Genomic DNA, 20,476 nt, shown 5'->3' with positions numbered 1-20,476 from the left:
GGCTGTGATTCAGCAGGTTTATTTTAGATGCCTATCTTCAGATGAGGGAACTCTGTTTCCATCGATTCATTGGGAAATGAGTCTAAATGACTGAGGGGAGGGAAAGGAGCTGGACCCCACTCCCGAGTTACTAAAGATGCTTAAAGGCTGTGATTCAGCAGGTTTATTTTAGATGCCTATCTTCAGATGAGGGAACTCTGTTTCCATCGATTCATTGGGAAATGAGTCTAAATGACTGAGGGGAGGGAAAGGAGCTGGACCCCACTCTGGGTTTTGTTTCTGCAGGTACATAGACCTTGCCATACTGGTAGCTTATTCCAGGCTCTTAAATGCACCATGGAAATAAATACATTTATATTCATGACTTTAGTCATTAATATACTCAATATACCAGCTCATCTGTGAGCAATACCCTTATTATGGGACAGGACTCCAGAGTGGAGGGAAGCAGAAGGAAGCGACACCAGATTTTGTCCTAAAATCTTCAGAGAAAAATGAATTTATGGCAGTGAAGAGCTCATATACCTGAAGACCACCAAGAACCTGAGGTCAGGAGGGTCATTAAACACAGCGCAGAGTGTCCCCAGGCAGGGACAGACAGGTCAGGTTAATGTCATATCAATCTTGGTGAAGCAATCTTTGCACTTGGCTGTGGCAAGATGTGCTGGCATTGTCTGTGTCCAGTGTAAAAGCTTTGGATTAATCAAAGTTTGGGAGAAAGCAGTGAGAGGGATGCAAGTCTAGAAAACAAAAGAAAGAGGCTACTTAAACTCAAACTTTGCACCTCTAAAGACAGATGAAAGCTTGTCCATGGGGTTCTGAATGTTCACCACTGGAATTTTGTAAGAACATATTAGGCAAGGATCCATGACAGGGTTTTACTCGGCTTTCATCCTCTGTTGAGAAAGGATGAACTGTCCCCTGGTGTTCACAGTGTCACTTAATGGTTTGGGTTGGAAGGGGCATTTAAAATATTCTAATTCCAACACTAAGTTTTGTGCCACCCAAAATGATTTTCCAGACAGAGGCAGGTCTCTGAGCCATGTAAGGAAGTAACAAAGTCCTGGATGAGCTCCTCATTCTATCTTGAATCTTTGGCAGGTCCATTTCTGGATGTATCTTTATCTGCGACATGGAGAAAATAATGCTTTTGTCCTCTTTCTCTTATTCATTTGGATTTAAATCCTTCTGAGTAACGTTTGTACCTGACTCTGCCCAGTTAGCATCCACAAACCAGACCCTGTTGTTTATACTCATTAGCCCGATAGGGTCCCTAGAGAGAGCTCCTGGCAATCCACAGCTGCTCAGCTGTTTCTGAACTAAAAAATGTTAAAATTAGAGCCTTAAACCCCAAATTCTGGGCAGCAATTGTGTTTTCATTACAAATATACCATCAAAAGGGCTGAATCCCACTGTTTCTGTGTCTGAAGGCATTTGATGAAGTGTCATCGGTAATCTGCTCAGCTCAGTGCCAGACCATGCAGGCAGCTGGACCAGGAGTGGAGGAACTTCTCTGAGGTGCCCCAGGCCTTGAAATGACTATTTACTTGCCCCAAAAGAAGCGAAAAAGGTTGTTTTGATGAATCATCTCTCAGATTTTAGCGAGGGTTTGACTTCTGTTTGAATAAGAAAGAAGACCCACCCAAAGGCAAGAGATGTTAAATGTTGTCTATTAAACTTGAAGCTGGACTCATTCCACTGTATTTCAGGACTAGGATAGCCTGAAGCTTTTAGCATGGCTGAGTTGAAGATAAACTGGAAAATTCTGAGTGTTTAGAAAAGAAAAAACCCAACCTAGCACAGGGACTCAAGACTGAACTTGCAAAATGTGGATTTAAAAATTTTTGGAAATAAAAAAAGGCCTACATTTTCAAACAATGTAGATCTGTCTGTGATCTCATACTTAATTATAAGACGTCCAAGTATTAAAGGTTCCTTTGTCTTGGGATCATAGGGACTTTTCACCATGTTCCTAAATCACTTAAGCACAGGCTGGCTAAACAAGATCCATGCTTTTGCATAAATCAAGGCAGTCTCATTAAAACCTCGGGATACCTTCTTAATTCTCCACAGACGAAGATTTGGGCCACTGAATTTTTTGTACAGCTGCAGGTCTGAGAGGAGCTGTTAAATGTTTATTTCTATGTTACTCACAACAAATTTCCTGGTTTGATTTATTACCTGGATGATCTGATAAAATCTGACCACATATGGAGGACAGGGCTCTTCTGTATCCTCAGAAAGACTGATTTTACCTAGTGCTGAAATAAATCTACCCAGAGATGAGTGCTTGCCTCAGTTTTTATCCCTCCTATGTCTTGAGGCATTCTTTACTATCCCGGCACTGCTGCTTCCCTTGGGTGAGAGTTCATAGCACTTTTCTGAGCTTTAGCTCAACATTCATCTTTAATATGTAAAATAGTTGGGGGAAATTTAAGATGTGTCTAAATCATGCTTTCTTGGACTCATTTAAATCCTTCCTTCACTCTTTTATCTGCTGCCTGCCCACCTGTGAGAAGCCACAAGATCCAATGCACTGGAACACCTCCTTAATCCCACTGACTTGATTTCATCACTAAAGCATCTCTCTTCATCTCCCTTTCCCATTACAACTTTTGACAAGGCTGAGCCCCCCTTAGGGATGGAGCTCTGACTGTGTGTCCCGTGTGGCACATCCAGTTTTTTGGGCAGTGGAGTTCACAATCCATATAACAGAAATAAACCCAGAGTTCTGCTTTATCTTTTCTGAATCTGAGCTAGATTGAGGTCTGGTCCTGTGCCTCAGAACTCACCACAGGCCTGTAAGATTTTCTTGCCATCCAGGGCACACAGTGCAGTAAATCTTTTAGGGAAACATGCCTCTGAAAAATCCCAGGGAAGAAATTCCATCTTTATTCTTATTCCAGAGGGGCTGGGAGCCACTGTGAGTGTGTTGTGCCCTGCTTTGGCTGATTGTCCAGGCTCAGACCTCTCTTGCCATACGACTTTGTGTTTAATTCTGTCATCTCTGCTGAGCCTCCAACTCCCTCTTGTGCTCCAGCTGCAGCTTGTGTTTAAAACACCCTCGAGGCAGCTCGGCCCATAGTGATGCCAGATAGATGTTTGATAGATGGAGCCTCTCATCTCCAAGGAGCTGTGGTACTTGGGGACTATAAATGCAGAGCCCATGTCACCCACTGCCATCCCCGGGCATCAACTGTTTGAAAAAAAATGTTTAGGGAAAGGATGGGAAAGAACGTGCTTTTAGTGATGTATCAGTCTTTCCATAGGCACATATTTACCCATTATTTGCTTATCACCACATCTTGTCTGAGATCCCCTTGGAAGGAAAGGGGCCCAGGCTGATGACAGCAGAAGTCAGCAGCTTGGAAAAGAATGTGGCAGCAGAGTCCTCTTGGCTGTGTGTTCCAAGGAGCAGCACTGGCATGGGCAGGGAGGAGATCCAAAGCCCCCCAAAATCAGAGTCAGCAGCTGGAGCTCCAGAAATGTGTCTGCTGAGCTCACTGTGCCCTGTCTTTCTCATGGATAGACACTGCCATGCCAGGACAAATCAGGCTAATTTAGGAGCCTGTCACACAGCGGGAAGCACAGGATGTTCCAGACCAAGACACATTTGTAGAACAAGCTCACAAATCAACAGAAGACCAGACAATCAACATTGTACCTGGGCAAGACCACTGGAACTGCTGCTTTAACCTTTCCTAGGTCAACGTGTTGCCCTAGCAGCCTCCTCAGCTGACCAGTTTGGCCAGATAGAGGACAAGCCATGTCATTCCTGTCTCCTGCTGCACCCTCTGCTCCTTCACCCATCTGCTCTGTTGTGTCTTAAGCGCAACTCCTTTTAGCCCAGCCCTGAACAGAACAGAGCACTCTTTGTTTCTAATTAAGATATTAAGGTATTGCCATAACGACAACAAAGAGCTGGGCTTTATTCTTTCTCATCTGATGGCTCTTTCCCTCAAGAACCTCAAATCATGAAAGGAGTCAGCAGCTTCCATGCACCTTGTACTTTAACCAAAACCATTGTCCATTTCTTCCTTAATTTGCACCAATTGACCTAAATTAGGGCTGTCTGTAGAAGTGTACACAGTTTGTATAGTTGATGGGATGCCAGCAGACATAGGTGCTGGAGAGACACCAGACAGATTTCATACAGATTTTTATTCCCTTAAAGGAACAAGCTGGAGCTTTCTGCCAGAGGACGTGAGCATTTTAATGATATGTTTTCTTCTGTCTCTTTTTTTTTTTTTTTTTTCTTTCTTTCATGACTGTCTGATGGTTGTTACTAAAATACACACACCAATAATTCCCTTCCTCTGAGCCAGGCTCTCATGACTGCAGAATGCAATTAAACAAATTAGCATCTCATGAAAAATGAAGAGGCAACAAAAAGCTCAAAAAACCCAAACAAACCCTCCCAGCTGCTTGGGACTCTCTTTAAAACTCTGCTGAAAACACCAAACAGGCAAGGGTGGTAATGAGATTTGCAAAGCAAAATGGTCTACGTGTTAAAGACTTTAATTGAACACCACCAGGGGAAGGGATTCTCCTGCTCTGCCCTGTTCAGGTAAGACATCACCTGCAGAGCTGCCTCCAGAACTGACGTCCAGCATCAGGTGGATGTGGAGTGTGGAGTGCTGGAGTCCAGAGGAGGTCACAGAGATGCTTCAAGGGCTGGAGCCAGGCTGGGAGAGCTGAGAATGCTCACCTGGGGAAGGGAAGGATCAAGGGAGAACTCAGAGCCCCTCCCAGGGCCTAAAGGGGCTCCAGGAGAGCTGCAGAGGGACTGGGGACAAGGCATGGAGGGACAGGACACAGGGAATGGCTCCCCACTGCCAGAGGGTAGGGATATTGGGAAGGAATTCTTCTCTTTGAGGATAGTTATGAATACTAATTGAAAATGGGAAAGGGCATCACAGACTGTTCCATGTGTATGGACGGGTTTCTGTCTAGACGAACAGAGGGTTTCGTGGCTGGGCCAGTAGTGTTCAGGTTCTGATTTCCTGGCAATGGAGACTCAGCCTCAGGAGTTGTCTTCTGGGTTCTGTTCCCGGTTCCCCAGCTGACATTTATGTTGCCTGTGTTTTAAGATAGAATTTATTGTTAATGAAAACACTTTTTCTTAGCATTTCATGGTTGTCATTGTTCAGTAAATGCCTCTTTATTTTAGAGTTGTAAGATGTCAGTAATTTCCTTGATACCTTTTACTCTCTCTCCATAGCCTCTGGTATTTTTCACAGCCCTTATATGTGTGGGGGTTTGTTTTTTGTTTTTGTTTTTGTGGGGTTTTTAGTTTTGGTTTGGTTTGGTTTTTGTTGGTTTGGTTTTTTTTAATAAAGTGGTCTCTGAGTGCAGTGAGGAACTCATTTGGGCCTGTGGCAAAGTGATTTGTAGAAATGTTCCATGGTCCTTTGTTAGCTGACACATGGTTGTTGATGTTCACACAGGACTGGGCTTTGCATTAGGTGCTCTTGATCACTCTTGGAAAGATGACTAAAATACCAAGAGTCTTTGTCAAAGTTGGGTTGGAGCCTTTTCCCTGGCTTATACTGGTCACTAGACAGGGCCACTTCAAAGGCAGATGAGTCCTAATCATATCCTTGTGTCAGAAAATCCTCCTTCCCTGGAGTTTCAAAAACAACACTTGTGGAAATATGGATTTCTCAGGCTGTTTTGTACCTTGAAACTCTCCCCACAAATGCTTCCAGTCTGGCTGGGGTCAGTGTTTTGGTCTTTATATATCAAAGAATGGACCAAAACCAAAGATTTACTCCCCAAAAATTATTCAGAATTTCTGTGACTCAACTTGAGAGAAACCCATCTCAAATGCTAGGTTTTGAAAATAAATCTTGTCCTAAAGTCAGTGCAACACAAGGAAGGGAAGGAAGCGGTCACTTCTCTTATTTTTAATGCCTGGTTCTAGGCACAGTAACTAAGTAACTGGAGGAAAGGACCAACTGCTGGCTTATTTAAGTTCTTGTCTCATAAGCAAAAAATCCCTTGCCAAGGGCAGTGATCCAGCAGAGGTTTGACTTTACAAAGTGTCTGTGTGGATTTTCTGAGCCTGTCTGGGGAGTGTTGCTCCTTTTGCTGCTTATTTGACTGTTGGTTGATCAGGCTGAGGAGATGAAAAATATCCCTCTTGCCTAATATTTGAGCCTGGTTTGATTAGGATTAATACTACTACTGCTGCTGCTACTGCTACTACTACTACTACTAGTACTACCACTAGTACTACTACTACTACAATAGAGTTCCCAATATCTAGGGACACACCTTTTCTAAACCTTTTCTCCAAAATCTGGGGCTCAAATGCTGACTTATTTTAGCAAAGAGATACAGAGAAGAAAGTGGAAGCAGTTAAATAAACAAACAAATGAATGAATGAATTAACTAATTAATTGGTAAGCTTGTTCATTCATTCACTTAATCAGATAAAGCACCTGTGATATCTCTCTATGTGCTTTTCTACATCTGAACTTCCTTACAAAACAGATACTCAGGATAATAAAAAAGACCATGCTGATTTCCCATTGTGAGCACCGACCAAGTAGTATTGCCCTGGGAAACATAAAAACTCATGTTAAATAATCTGATTTCAAATTAAAAGAGCTATATAACTGTATTTTTCTCCTTTTGTTCAGTATGATGAGGGAGATCATCTCAGTGAAGTGAGTTTTAAACATTTTGGTGATGGAGGAATCAGAAATCAATTGTTGTTCAGTGCATTTTTCCTTCCCACTGAGCATGCCAGGATAGAAAAGTCCCAAGTCATCAAACCTGGCCAGAAGTGCAGCAGTCTTCTCAGAAACTGGGTGTCTGCAATGATGCATGGTCTGGAGGAAAAACTTTTTTTAAAAAATCAAATAAAGGAACACCAGGCAGCAAATACAAATTTTTCTGCAATTCCAAGCCTGCATGAAGGGTAATGTAAGACATTTCAGAGACAAGGAAGAGAAGCAGGAAGCCCTTAAGAACTTATTGAACTGGAAAGATGGGCAGCATCCTTATGTTCCTTCCAGGGAAATTCAGCTAGGAAAGCTCTCGCTGGAGTGAGTTTACCTCAGTGAGTCAGGGCCAGAGAAACCCCCGTTTCCATTAGTGCAGTGCCATCACTCATAGGAGGGAAGCTACTCACTACCTGTGCTGCCTTCCAGCACCTTCTTTTGTTCTAAAGGAGTGTTCTGGATTATTGAAAGCTTTGTGTTGGCACCCGGCCATTCCTAAGACATTGCTGGAGAAGCAGGAATTCTCTCTTTAGAGACCTCAAATTGGCCTGTGTGTCCTTCCTGACCTCTGGAAAAATATTCTTATTAAAATCACAGAATCACTGAGGGTTGAAAAGACCTCTGGGATTATTGAGTCAAACCTGTGACCAAACCCCACCTTGTTGCCAGCCCAGAGTATGAAATGCCACATCTAGGCCTTCCTTGGACACCTCCAGGGATGAGGATTCCAAACCTCCCAGGACAGCCCTTTCCAAGAGCCCTTTCCTACTGAGGGAGGATAAATCCTCTTTTTTATAACCACTGAACTCCCAGATTTCATCTTCACCCCGCATAAGAGCAGAAGGAAAAGCTGTCTCCAAAAGAGAAACACATCAATCCTCTGACTTTGGGATTTCACCAATGTTCCCATGCAGGCCGAGCCTTGCCTTAACTCCAGGTCCAGAAACACAAACCCAAAAAGCTCTGGACAAAAGTTTCTGCTTGATAAAAACTGTTCAAACAAGCATATCACTGCGTAGGAATTCACTTTCCATATTTCATTGAGTTGAAAATGTTCTGAGAGCTGTAATTCACTCCCTACTTCCATTCCCCTTTGGAGCATCACTGTCACACAGTGCACTGCATGAACTCAGGACTAATTCTAAGCAGAATGACCTGATTTCAGTTGCTTCTTTTTTTTTTTCCTTTTTTTTCTTTTCTTTTTTTTTTTTTTTTTCCCTGTCAGCTCCTCCATTTCAGTGCCAGCAAGAAAGCCAGACACACTGGAAAACTTCCTCCTTTCACTTCTATACAAGGCAAACCACCAAACCATTTCTGCTGGGGCATCTCTTTTTTGGCCCCTGTAAACTAAATGGATGCTTTCAACCAACAGCACAGCCGTAATTTTAGGTCAGTGTTCAACTGGTTCCCAAGCTTTTCTGCTGTCTCTCATTGAGCAACCAGTGGATTCCATGCTGAAAAAAGGTTTTCTGGCACTCACTGCTTTCTGTAGGATTGAGCTCTTAAGGGCAGACAAGTCTGGAAGTTCCTACTCCACTGAGCTGAGAAGTCAAAGCACAGACAGCAGAGTGAATCCAAACATTTGTGTTGGAAGGAAGGTTTTCTAGGGAAATTGCCAGGTTAGACATATTAAAACAATAATGCCAGCAAAATCAATGTGGAGAAGTTTCAAAGTGGAGAAGAACAAGCTTATTTCAAACTGCTTGGGCTGCAGAGAAGTTAACATGGCTGAAATAAAAATAAAACTTTTTATACAATTAAAGGAAATGTTTCAGGTTGTACGGCTCATTTTTGTCTATGATTGACTCCTTAAAACTCTTTCAATTTGGGGGTTTTTTTGGTCACCTGTCTCTGGGGTTTGTGATGTGCAAGTTCCACACAATGAGGAAGAACAAACACCTCCTACTGCTCCCTGCATTGAGGGCAGAAGGGGGTACAGCTGCCACCAAAGCATTGCATCCTTGACACCACCCCTTTTCCCTTCTTGAGATGTCTGTATTAAGGACACCTCTGCTGCATCATGGTTTGAATTACTTTAATTTTCTGAGTGTGGTATAAGCACAGAAACCCGCTCCTTTAGCCTAGAGAACATATCCTGCTCTTTGGGCTGGAATTTTCCATTTGTGCCCCAGCAGCAGGATAGGAGTGCAATTAGCCCAAACCTGCTGGGCTTTCAGTGCTCACTTGTTTATGCTCAAATACTCTCGATTCATTGTTCTTCTTTGCAGGACTTGCAGAGTTTCTGGAATAACTCTTGGAAGCCTCTGCTTTTTTGGGGGGTTAAAGATCCAGGGAACTGATGCTGAAATGCACAGTTGCTTTAATTTTAGCTTATATTTTGAAACTGTAAAAATCACACCCATCACTCATCTCTCTTGTGCCTTGCAGGAAAATAACAGAAGTCATAAAACACTGGAGGCAGCTCCAGATTTGGATTATCAGAGACTCCTCAATATTAAGATAAACAGCCCCTATGAAATAAAATTTGACTGGGGAGTGGGGGAAACCTGAGATGCAGAGATTTAATAATGTCTTCCATGAGCACCAAATTGACCCCAGACTTATTGATCCCAAATAACCTCCTGCTCTGCCCTCTTGGCTTTTCTGTTCTTGTTGGTGCCGCATATCTGAGCCAGCTGTAAAACTTCCACTGCTTTGGGCTCTCATCAAGAGAGACTCAGAGCTGGTCTGTCCAGAATAATGACTCTGTCACAGACAAACGTGGTGCCTTTAAATTCAGTGCTGGGGACTCCTGGCAAGATACAAGGAACACTTGCCGCTGGAATTACTCCTTGGATATGTTCCTGTATTTGTTTCTCCCCATATGCATATTTCACAAATATGACATTTATTTGAGATCAAGTAAAAACAGTGCAGGAGTATGGGAAGAAAAAGAATAATCATAAAATGAATCGTGGAGTGGTTTGGGTAGGAAACAACCTTCAGGATGATCTATTCCTACCCCCATGTCATGGGCAGGGACACCTTCCCCTATCCCAGGTTGCCCCAAGTCCCATCCAACCTGGCCTTCGACACTTCCAGGAATCCAGGGGCAGCCACAGCTTCTCGGGGAATTCCATCCCAGTCCCTCACCACCCCCACAGGGAGGAATTTCTTCCCAATATCCCTCTATCTCTGCCCTCTGGCAGTGGGGAACTCCTTGTTCTCTAATTCTCTTGTCCCCAGTCCCTCTCCAGATCTCCTGGAACTCCTTTAGGCACTCCAGGAGAGGAAGGGGCAGGTTCTGTGAGTGTTCACTCAGGCTGAGGATTTGCTGACTTATTCCATGTAGTGTGGTATATTGGGAATGTCTTTGTTTTAAACAAAGTTGCTGCCTTGCATTTAGCTCCATTCCAAGTCTTTAAAACCAGCTGCTCAATTGTGGTCAGTATAAATTTCACTGTAACTCCATTAGGAAAAGAAAAAAAAGCACAGAATAAGAAATAATTAAAACCCTTCTCTAATGTGTTAAAGGAGGGTGTGTGAGGGGGAGTGGAATATCAGTGCAATCTCTTCCAGGTTTCAGATTAACTTTATTGATTGGTGCAAGTGAGAAGCCTATCTTTAACAAATTCATTAGAGGTCCTGGTGATCCCTGAATTCCCTTGTGGTGGTGTGGCTGCACTGCCTGGCTGTGGGAAACAATGAGCTCCGATTCCTCAGGTGTTCCCCACTGCCTGCAAGCCATCCAAAGCCCATAGAAAGCAACAGCAGCATAAGAAAATCAGGTTTTTTTTTGTCCAAAGCATAATCCTGATGGGCACATCATCAGAAACAGTACAGCTGCTGTTTTATTCATAAAAACCTCAGATGGAGAACATCTCCCAGCTCTGTTTGCAGCATTATTCCCTTTGGCTTAATCTTGATTTTGCTGATGTTTATAAAGCATTGCAAGAGGCAAGAGTTCAATTACTCCCATCTGAAATATGACATTTCTCTTTATTCCCAGCTAGAAATATTCCCAACTTCCTGGGAACGCAGCCTGCACACCAAGGTAGCACATCTGACAACAAATCTCTTTCTCAGGAAGGCTGCCTCCTTTCCTGATGCTCCAGAAGATTGTATTTCATCTGCAGGAGGTCTGGAAGCAGCATTTGGATATTACAGTAAATATTTCTGTGGTTGGAAAACACAACCAAAGAAAAATTTTTCCCTGTCTGCAGTCAAGCAGGGACTGGATTCATTAATTTACCTGATATTGCTCTGGTTTTATAATGCAGGTTTTGCTGCAGAAAAGAGATAAAATGATATCCATGAGGCACATAGAAGAGAAAAGTAATGTACACATTTTACATTTTCATGGATTTATTGCTAGTTAAAGATGCTCTCAGGGTGCTGGTGTACTGGGGAATTATGGTTTTTCTGGTTAGCAGCCAGGCACAGCAGTGAACTCGGATCAGCCTGGCTTACCAGGGAGGCAGACTTTCATGATTATTTCCATTTTTTGTTCTGCATTCATAGATATTTCCCCACACCAACTCATCAGACTGGGAAGATGTCCAGGACTCCAAACATAAACGTCAGGAAAGCACATGATAAAGATGCTTGTCAAGACCTCCTGCCTGAGATGGATTTGGCCAGGAACCCCCTAAATAAAGCAGTAAGATCTCATGAAATGAGAATAATTTCTACCTGCTCAGGCCTGGCTCACACCTTGTGGACTCAAAGTGGGTTCTGCTGATTGGCCAAGGGAGAGGGGGTGGGCAAAGCACTGCAGTTACAGATCTTCAGACCTGAGGGAAAAAATCTGGTTCCAAAGTTAACTGAGAGATCCATCCCTGACCTGACTTTATCTCACCCCAAGGACTCTTCCCTTGGATGGGGCACGGAGTGGATCAGTTTTTATTAAAGTGAAACAATAGGAAGGGATAGCAGGGCTCAGGGGGCAGCAGGGACTGTTGAGTTGGCAACTTGAGGAATTTTGAAAAACCTGGGGTTCAACCGAGATGAATTGACATTTTCTGAGTAATCTTCAAAGGCAAAGCTTGTTGCCATGCAGCAGCAATGCTTCCAAATCCCAGTCTTCCACAAGTACCAGTGACTGCTGCCCAGCTCTGCCTCAGCCAGACCCTCCAGGCTGCACCAAGACAAGGAGCAGAGCCTTGTTTTGGGAGAAAATCTGGAAATCCAGACAGCCTTGAAAATCCTGGGGGAGAGGATCAGGCTCCATTGCAAAGAAAGGAGCAATCTGTAGAAAATAACTATGGATTTCTACAGGAACACTGCTTATTTCTCTTGTCCAAACCATGGGTTTAAGAGCTACTGTGAAGGGAAAGGGAGCTGTGAAAGCCTAAAGCTTTCTGCCTGCAGCAAATTTATCCAGAGGATATATTATATCCAGGGTTTCTTCCTTCAGATAATTTGTTGGCAAAGCAAATGCAGCTTCAGCAACCTTGGACTTTTGTTCTCAGTAAAATAACTTGGCTGGCAGATCAGCCTTTGACTGTAAGTGTTCCTGTCACCCCTCAAAATATTTGAAATAAAAGGATGCTGGATCATGCTTTTAGAGTTGGGTCCAACAACCAGCTCCAAACCTGAGCTCTCAAGCAAAGGCCTGGCTCAGTCACACCTCAGATCTTTAAATCTTTCTGGGGCTGACTTGGTTTTTCCCTGGTTGCTCCATGTGCTGGTGCCAGCCAGGGAATTGTATTTCTGTGAATGGTGATGTGCTTTTGGTTGTAGACCCCAGTCCAGGGAGTTTTTACTGCAACAAAACCTTTTCACACAGTTTTTCCCAGGGAAAGGAAAATCTTCTTGAGCTCCAGAAGAGGGAAATGACATGGACAGTAACAGTCAGTGACATGGACAAAGCCTGAAAAAGATTAAACCACACTGTGTTAACATGAATTGACAGTATTTTTAAGAGGAGGATGGGAAAGAATTATCTATTTTGAGGAAGGAATTATAAAAATACTTGGAAAAAGGGAGAAAGGGCATGGGTTGGACTTGATGATCTTTGAAGTCTCTTCCAACCTAGTAATTCTGTGAATTCTGTGAATTCTGTGAATTCTGTGAATTCTGTGAAAGTGTTTAATTGTATGTGCAATGTATGCAAAGGTGCCCGTGACACCAGAAATCAGGTGAAGGAGAAACTGCACTTTCTTGAAACTCATAGGAATCCTGCTCTTGGAACTTCCCTGATCCACTGAAAAATAGGCTGGGCTTGGAGGAGCACAGGAGAGAACAACAAAACCCATTAAAATTCTGTGTCACTGATTTCTGTTGGGCTCTGAAACGTATCAATTGATCCACCACACCCTGATTCGGAAAAAGACGAACTGACAACAGTTGAAAACAAAACCCAGTCATTTGGTATTGTGCTTAGTAATAGGATTTCTGGAATGGGCAACCTTGAGAGGGTCAAGATTAGGAACCTGCTCCCGTGTAATTAAGCTGTAAAAGATCCCTTTTTTCAGGACCGAAGGGATGTTCCTTCCAAATCAACCTGCACTAAGATCCTCTACAGCCCATCCCTCTCTGTCCCATCTTGATGGGATCTGATCCCAGATCCCCATTTACTGCTAGGGCAAATCTTTATAACCTAATTGTTATGCTGTCAAACAATTTCATTAATTAGTACTCCTCACCCTCCTACCCTGTGTTCCTGGTAGATTTCCACCGATACTTTCAGCCCAATGTGTAATGAAGTAAAAAAGGCAGCTCTGAGACAGAGAACAAGTCCCATTGAGCACAGATTACATTTGCTGTAGATTTTTCTTTCCCAAACTGTCAGATATCTGCAAACTGTTCATATTCAGGTTTTAATGAATAGTACAGCTCAGCTTTTAAAATGGCTGCATGATGATTTCAACCAACCTATACAAGGTGGGATCCCCCTTAAAAATTGGCCAAAGTTTCAAACAATTTTTAAGAGCAACTTCCTTTCAGTAAGCAAAGAGAACTAGGTTTCTTCCAAACTCTTTCCATCAGTAGATATTGATCACTTAACCAAGCCAGTCTTTAAGCTGTGAAAGGCCTTTGATTAAAATTTCCCTTGGCAGTGCCTTGGGTTAGATATTTCATCATCATCATGAAAACTAAGCTCCCATAATGTAAAAAAAGGAAATTAAATGAGGAGCAGTAACCTTATGAAAGCAGTGGAAAATTGTGTATTAAATGCCAGACACACTCTTAGATACTCCTGGCCCACTTTACATATTGTACAGTCAGTTAAAAGAAAATCTCAGGGCTGAAAATTTCTATTTAATTTCAGCATTCTGAGTAGCACCTATAAATCTTACTGAGTTTGTTAAGAGGCTGCAGATTTTCTGCTGTGTTCTTGTGGTAATTGAAATTCTCTCTGTGCCTCAAAAAACTGGGAGTGTTTGAAAAGTGTCAGCTTTTTCCTTGTTTTTACCAGAAAACTCCCCACCACATTGGTAGAGAGCTGGTATTCCAGATAAATTTCACTGCAGATGAGTCAGCTGCAGAGTAGGGAAACACTGCTCAAGTGTCTTTCTATAGAAAGAAAAAAAATCTCTTTCAGGATTTGACAAAAAGGCAGAAGGCAGCACTTTATTTAGCAGGGAGGCAGCAGTGATGATCAGACATGACAAAGGACAATGGGGTTTTTTGTGTTATAACCAGGAAAACATTGTATCTATTGCAAAGTATCCATTCTGGCCCTGAGAAAGTCTATCAGTGGCTGGTTTAACACTTTTTTATGGTGTTCTTTAATCTGTTTCAGCAAGGAATTCTTTGGAGAGCAATCCCACTAATGCCACAGTGGGTTTGATTTTGTGTTTCTCCAAAACAACAACCATTTTTAAGTCAATGATGCAGAGTTGCAGCCACAGTCATTCAGAGAAAATGAAAGAGGAAGAGCAGCAGTCCTAAGACCAGGTGGTTTCAAATCCATGAGATTTAATGCTGATTTATGCATCGCCCTTGGCAGCAATAAGAAGCCAACAGCTGACTCAGAGTTTCTTGCTAAACAGGATTTGAGTGCCTAATTCTTATATCTGTGGATAAAACTTTGTTGTAAAAGAAGAGGTCAAGAGATGCATGCACCAGAATTTCCTATTTAATTCCACTGTAAGGTAAGCTTTAATTAGAACTATGTCTGCAGAATGACTGTGCCTAAGGGCAGGGTATTTTTGAATCCCACTCCTAGCAAAATTACTCTCAGTGGGTTTTCAAGACAGATGGATGGAGAGCTGTGCTGGCATAACTACACCCCTGAAAGGTTAAACCTGTCAGAATGCAACCTGAAACACAGAGCATTCGCTCTGCCATTTATTGAGGTAAATATTTATTTGCCCCTGCAACAGTAACCTGCCCAGGGGGCTCCCATATTCCTGCAGAAGATGTGGAAGCAGCAACAACTGCAGGAGCAGAAGCTGCCCAGACTTTCATTGGTTCCTTTCCTCATTTGAGCTCCCAGTTTACAATGTCTTGATGATAGCCCAGCCACAAATAAGCTGGCTGCTCATCCAGTGTGAAATGATTTTTTGAATTCGTACCCATTATCTGAGGCAGAAAAAACCTCACTCTCCCTGTTTACTGTGCCAGCAAAGAGCTTCCAGTAACACCAGGATGATTGGAAAAGAAAGCTGGATCTGGCTTTGTTTTGCTAACTCTGTGGATCTGCTTTGCAGCTTCTTCAGTATGTTTGTTGGCCTCATTTTCTTTCAGCTAATTACTTAGGTGTCATGGTCATGCCTAAAGCATCAGATGAAAGAGTTTAGAACTTGTTAACAACTGACATTCAATTGGATTGTGATTCCTTAGCAGGAAAACCAGAGGTGCAGCAGGAAAGAGACAGTGGGGTTTTTCTATGCCTTTCAGACCTCAATATTCATTGAGGCAGCAGGGGATGCAATTCCTGCAGCCACATTCCAGCTGAAGACACAACTGGCAGGTACTTCCATGTTTTCCCATCCATCCTGAATGGATGAGGCTGGAAGGGACCACTGGTGGTTTGTAGTGCAACCCTCTGCTCCAGATCACATTTCTCAGGTTTGTCACAGGACTGTGGCACAGGACAAAGCCTGGGTAATGACGTCACACTGGTAGTTTTCACCTCAGATAAAAGAAATCTTTATACAAGGAATTGACCTTTCAAAAAAGTTCTTCAATTATATTCTCTTCTATTTAATTGTTGCTTGCACACAGATGAACTTTTGGTTAATTCTTAGTCCTGATGATGGCAGTTGAATAATTGTCCCCCTTTGTGTGTGTGTGTGGAGACTTGTCCTTTGAGGTTAAAGCATATCAATGAGGCAACTATAACCAATTCTGTTTTAGTAGTTATTTTCAATTGTAAATGTAAAAACCCTCTTCTTCTATTGATAATTCACTTAATGGCAAGCCATAGGCAAACCCATTAATGCATATTGTAAATTGAAATAATTCTTTGATTTCCTTTGTTGGAAAAGGTTGATCTAAACATGATATTTTAATCTTATTTAGAACTATGGATGACTTGATCCTGCAATTAAATCCTCTTACAACCTCATAATCCATCAGTAACCCATCCACCATTGATTTGCTATAGACCAGGAAACACTGCAAAATGCCAGATGTTTGTGAAACTGCCAGAATCAGAAGGCATTATCAACCTTTAATAACAGAAATCTGGGAATCCCAGACACTTTGGGGTGCAAAGGGACCTTAAAGCCCATCCAGTGCCACTCCCTGCCATGGACAGAGACACCTTCCACTGTCCCAGGTTGCTCCAAGCCTCATCCAACCCGGCCTTGGACACTTCCAGGGATGGGGCAGCCACAACCTGTTCCAGTAGTTCCCCCTGGATGTTTGGGTTGTGGAACAGGTTCTTTCCTGAAGATGGAGAAACCTAGGTACAGCCTCAACTCTTCTGCAGCAAAGCAGGAAGGAAAGTAAACTTCATCCTCAGTGCCACATTCTGATTTCCACAGCATGCTGTTCCTCAGGATCTTCTGGGACCTCTCCTGGTGATATGAGAAAATGCTAGAGCCCAGATGGAAGTGTTGATTCCTTTCTGTGCTGACAATATTGAGATGAGCAATGCTTGTCCAGTATTTATAGGAAGGGCTTTCCCCAGAGCTCCTGTGGGACCAGCAGAAGCTTCTAAGCACTGAATGGCCACAGCTCTCCCATGCATGTCCCTGGATGCTGATCAGCCCCCACCACACTGGGACCTGCTGGACCTGCAGGGGCTGCTGCCTGATAAACCAGCAGAGCCCAAACTATTAATGTCCTCTGAGCTGCTACAGAACAAACACTGTCACCCACAGAGCCCTGCACCAACAAAAAAAGGGTTTTTTCAGAGGCAAAGGACATCTACTGTCGGTAGAGTGGGACACAGGTGGGACATATTGTACCCGGGCTGCCTGTCGCTGATTGCAGTGTGTGCTGTTCTCTTCACATCCAGATAAACTGCCTATTGGTGACAAATATTCAAGGCCTTTTTGAAGGCTCAGCACTTCCTTCTGTGGTTTTCACAGGGGTCCCACAAGCACAAAGTTCTGAAATAAGCAGGGTTCACCCTGGCTCTGAGCATCCTGTAGAGGTGAAGCCCAGAGTGACTCTGCAGGGAGCCAAAAATTCACAATTTACAATTATTTGAGATGGACTGCTTCTGCATTAGATATTTTAGCAATATGAGATAACAGTTCCCTGTTCTGGCAAGACTGAAACCTAAAGGAGAAGACAGATGTTAGTGCAGATTCCCATTATTTTTATTTTATTGTTATATTTCTAGAATTATTTTGTATTATTCTCACACCAGTCTCCGGATGCTTTGCAATGGGAGCTGCACCCTCTTTTTTCTACATTTTGTTCATAATATTCATTAAAATGAGAAAAAACATTGATTTAACTAAGTCACTTCCATCTGTTTCTCTGTACAGCTCCTCAAGGATATGCAATAAAACTTTTCCATTGCTCCCAGGATGGTGCAATGTTTCTGCTTTTCTACAAATTATTTGGAAAGTCTGAATGTAAACATACAAAGATGCTTTAATTATCTTCTCTGAAGCACCTTAGAGCCTGTCCTATTCCAGAGAGATGGAGGAAGACAATTTTGAGAACAGTAACAGAACCAATTAATTTGCAGCTTATACTTGTGGATCTTTGGGAACTGCAGTGTCTGGAAAATCCAGTGTCTCATACATAAAATTGGCAAGGAGATTTTCCTTGTTACTTAGAACAAATTGTTAACAAGATGAATATGAAAAAATCCATTAAATGATTCAAAACTAATTTGTTGTCTCACTTTTACCTCTGCACTTTGGTATGAGGCTAAAAACTTTCTGACATTGTTTAAGAGTCATGGCTTAATTGGAGGAAGATTGAAGTTGAAAATGGAATTATTTAACCGCAGACTTAAATTGGACAAAGTGGAGGAATCTTTCAAGTTGCAAAGAGAAAAAGAATGGAAGCAAATCCTGGCAAAAAACAAACAAACAAACAAACAAACAAACAAACAAACCAACCAAAACAAAAAACAAAAAACAAAACAAAAAACAACAAACTTTTGCGGTTGGGAGGGAGAGCAGGCAGTAATCCTTTCCAATAGTGTTTGCGGAGGGATGTGCTTATGGCAAAGTAACTTCAAGGCATCTCAAAAGACAATTACAGGAGCTATTTTTGTATCTCCCATTTCAAAATCTCCACCAAAGCACAACCCATTGATGTATATGGGTGGTGAAATGCTTTCAAAGTCCACCTCACTATGTTTCCCTGAAGTGCCTGAGTAGAGGTGCTGTGAATGCAGTGGATCAAGGCTCTGCTGTGGCGACTGAGAGAGATAAAAGGATGGGCTGGACTTCACTTGAGAGAGCAAAGAAAGAGCTCTTCAGCAGATATTTACAGCACACTGCCTTTTTAGTGGGAGGAGGTTTAAGTAAACATAAATGCACTTTATGATTCTTTAATGCTGCCAGTGTATAGAAAACGTGAAAGAGCTGCAGGGAGAGATTGAAGATGTTCAAACAGGGAGAAAAATTAGACAATTCCTTTTTCTCCCTACTCCATCAAACAAAAGTCACTCACCCATTCTGATCCAGTTTCCCATTTTGCTCTTAGACTGCAGCGTGTTCCTCCTCTGGCCTCCAACCCACCTCCAACCCCTTCTAGGGAGGCCTAATTTGGTTTTTTGCAGTCTGACCCAAAACAAGCCCAAGTTGAAATCTTTTCCCTTTGACTTCAGTAAGTGCTCCATGAGATCCTTCAAACCCAGCCCTGCTTGCAGTTCTTCTGCACTGATAGAAATTCATAGACTGCAGTGGAGTAGGGATAATGATGCTGTTGTAGAATAAGAACTAAATCAAGGCATCAGTGATGAAACTGAAAAAATAAACTTTGGTTTCAAAGTCCACTTCAGCCAGGGGTTGTGCAAACATTCTCACAAAAAGCAAAGCAATAAGGGAACAAGGAAAATAAACTCTCTAGCAGTTGTTCCAGCAGTTTCAGGCACTGGATCCTGTGATTCCATGAATGACAGAGAGCCAAAAATATTTACTCATCTCATTTTGAAGTATTTAATTATGTTCAGCTGTGATTTAAAAAGAACACACTGTCATGTAATTTCTCGTGGAGAGAAAAATCTACTCTTTATGTCACCAGCAGGTATTTTATTTTACTTCCCTGAGCCCCATGTCAGGAGCACGAAGGCATTTCTGATCCATAGAAATTCCCAGGAGGAGTTAGTGACACAAACAGTGGGAGCCTGGGCAGCAGCAGGAGCGGGAGAGCAGCGTGCTCTTCCCACGTTCCACTGGTGGCTCTGATGACAAGTCTTTGGCATCCTGGGATACTCATTGGAGCCAAGAGACCATGGGCAAACTTCACCATTTCTATTTCTGTGATCTGTAGTGTTTTGGGGCTTTTTTTTTTTTTTAACAATTTCATGGTCCTTTTTCTGATGGAGCAAAGTTTTGGTTTTTTTCTAGTCAGACTTTCCTTGTCTGTTTTCTGGAACCTGACCTGGCTCAGGCAGATCCAAGTGCTTACAATGTGAGCTCCATTATTTACCATAAAACAAGAGGAAAAGCACATCTGACATCCCCATTCCCATGGCTGTTCTGGCATCAAGGGAACCACAGATAAATTATCAGCCCTCCTGACTGCCTGACAGTAAAGTTCTAAAGAATTACCTTCTCCAATAAATTATTGAAATGTGAATTTTATTTGCTATTATCTCAGAATGCCTTGGCATTGCAATATAAAGTTTAATAGTAATTCCTTGCACTTTCTGTTCTGTGGAGGAGATGCTTTGTAAATATAAAAGGACATTTATTTCCAAAGATCTGCATGTGATGAGTGCAAGGCACCTCTCAGGCTGGAGGGCCCTAGATGCACATTTCTTTTCCTTCTGTGGCAAATATATTTTCAGATTCTCCTATGTCTTTGTTTGAAAGAGAGGTGTCTGCCATGGAAGGCAGGAACCTCCTCTGGAATGGAAAATGTGACCCCCCCCCTTCCCTCCAAATTATTATAACTCTGAAATTAAGGGGCTTTCAGGCAAAGACATGGGAAAAGGAATAAGTGTTCTATACTAATACATATATGTATAACAAGGCAAAAAAACAGCTATGGCATTAACACCAAACAGAGCACACACCCAGCACCAGCTGTGTTCATTCTGTTCATTAACACCTAACAGAGCACACACCCAGCACAGCCCTCTCCCGGCAGCAGGCACTTTCCCCTTTGGTGCAGTTCCAGGCACAGCTGCCAGGGGGGCTGGCGGCTCCTGGCCATGAAGGGTGGTGTGATGATTCCCCCACCACTGCAGGGGGTGATGTGGCACGGCTGCCACTCTG

This window comes from Haemorhous mexicanus, chromosome 30 (assembly GCF_027477595.1).
Source record: "Haemorhous mexicanus isolate bHaeMex1 chromosome 30, bHaeMex1.pri, whole genome shotgun sequence".
Lineage (NCBI taxonomy): Eukaryota > Metazoa > Chordata > Aves > Passeriformes > Fringillidae > Haemorhous > Haemorhous mexicanus.
This window is presented reverse-complemented; position numbering follows the sequence as displayed.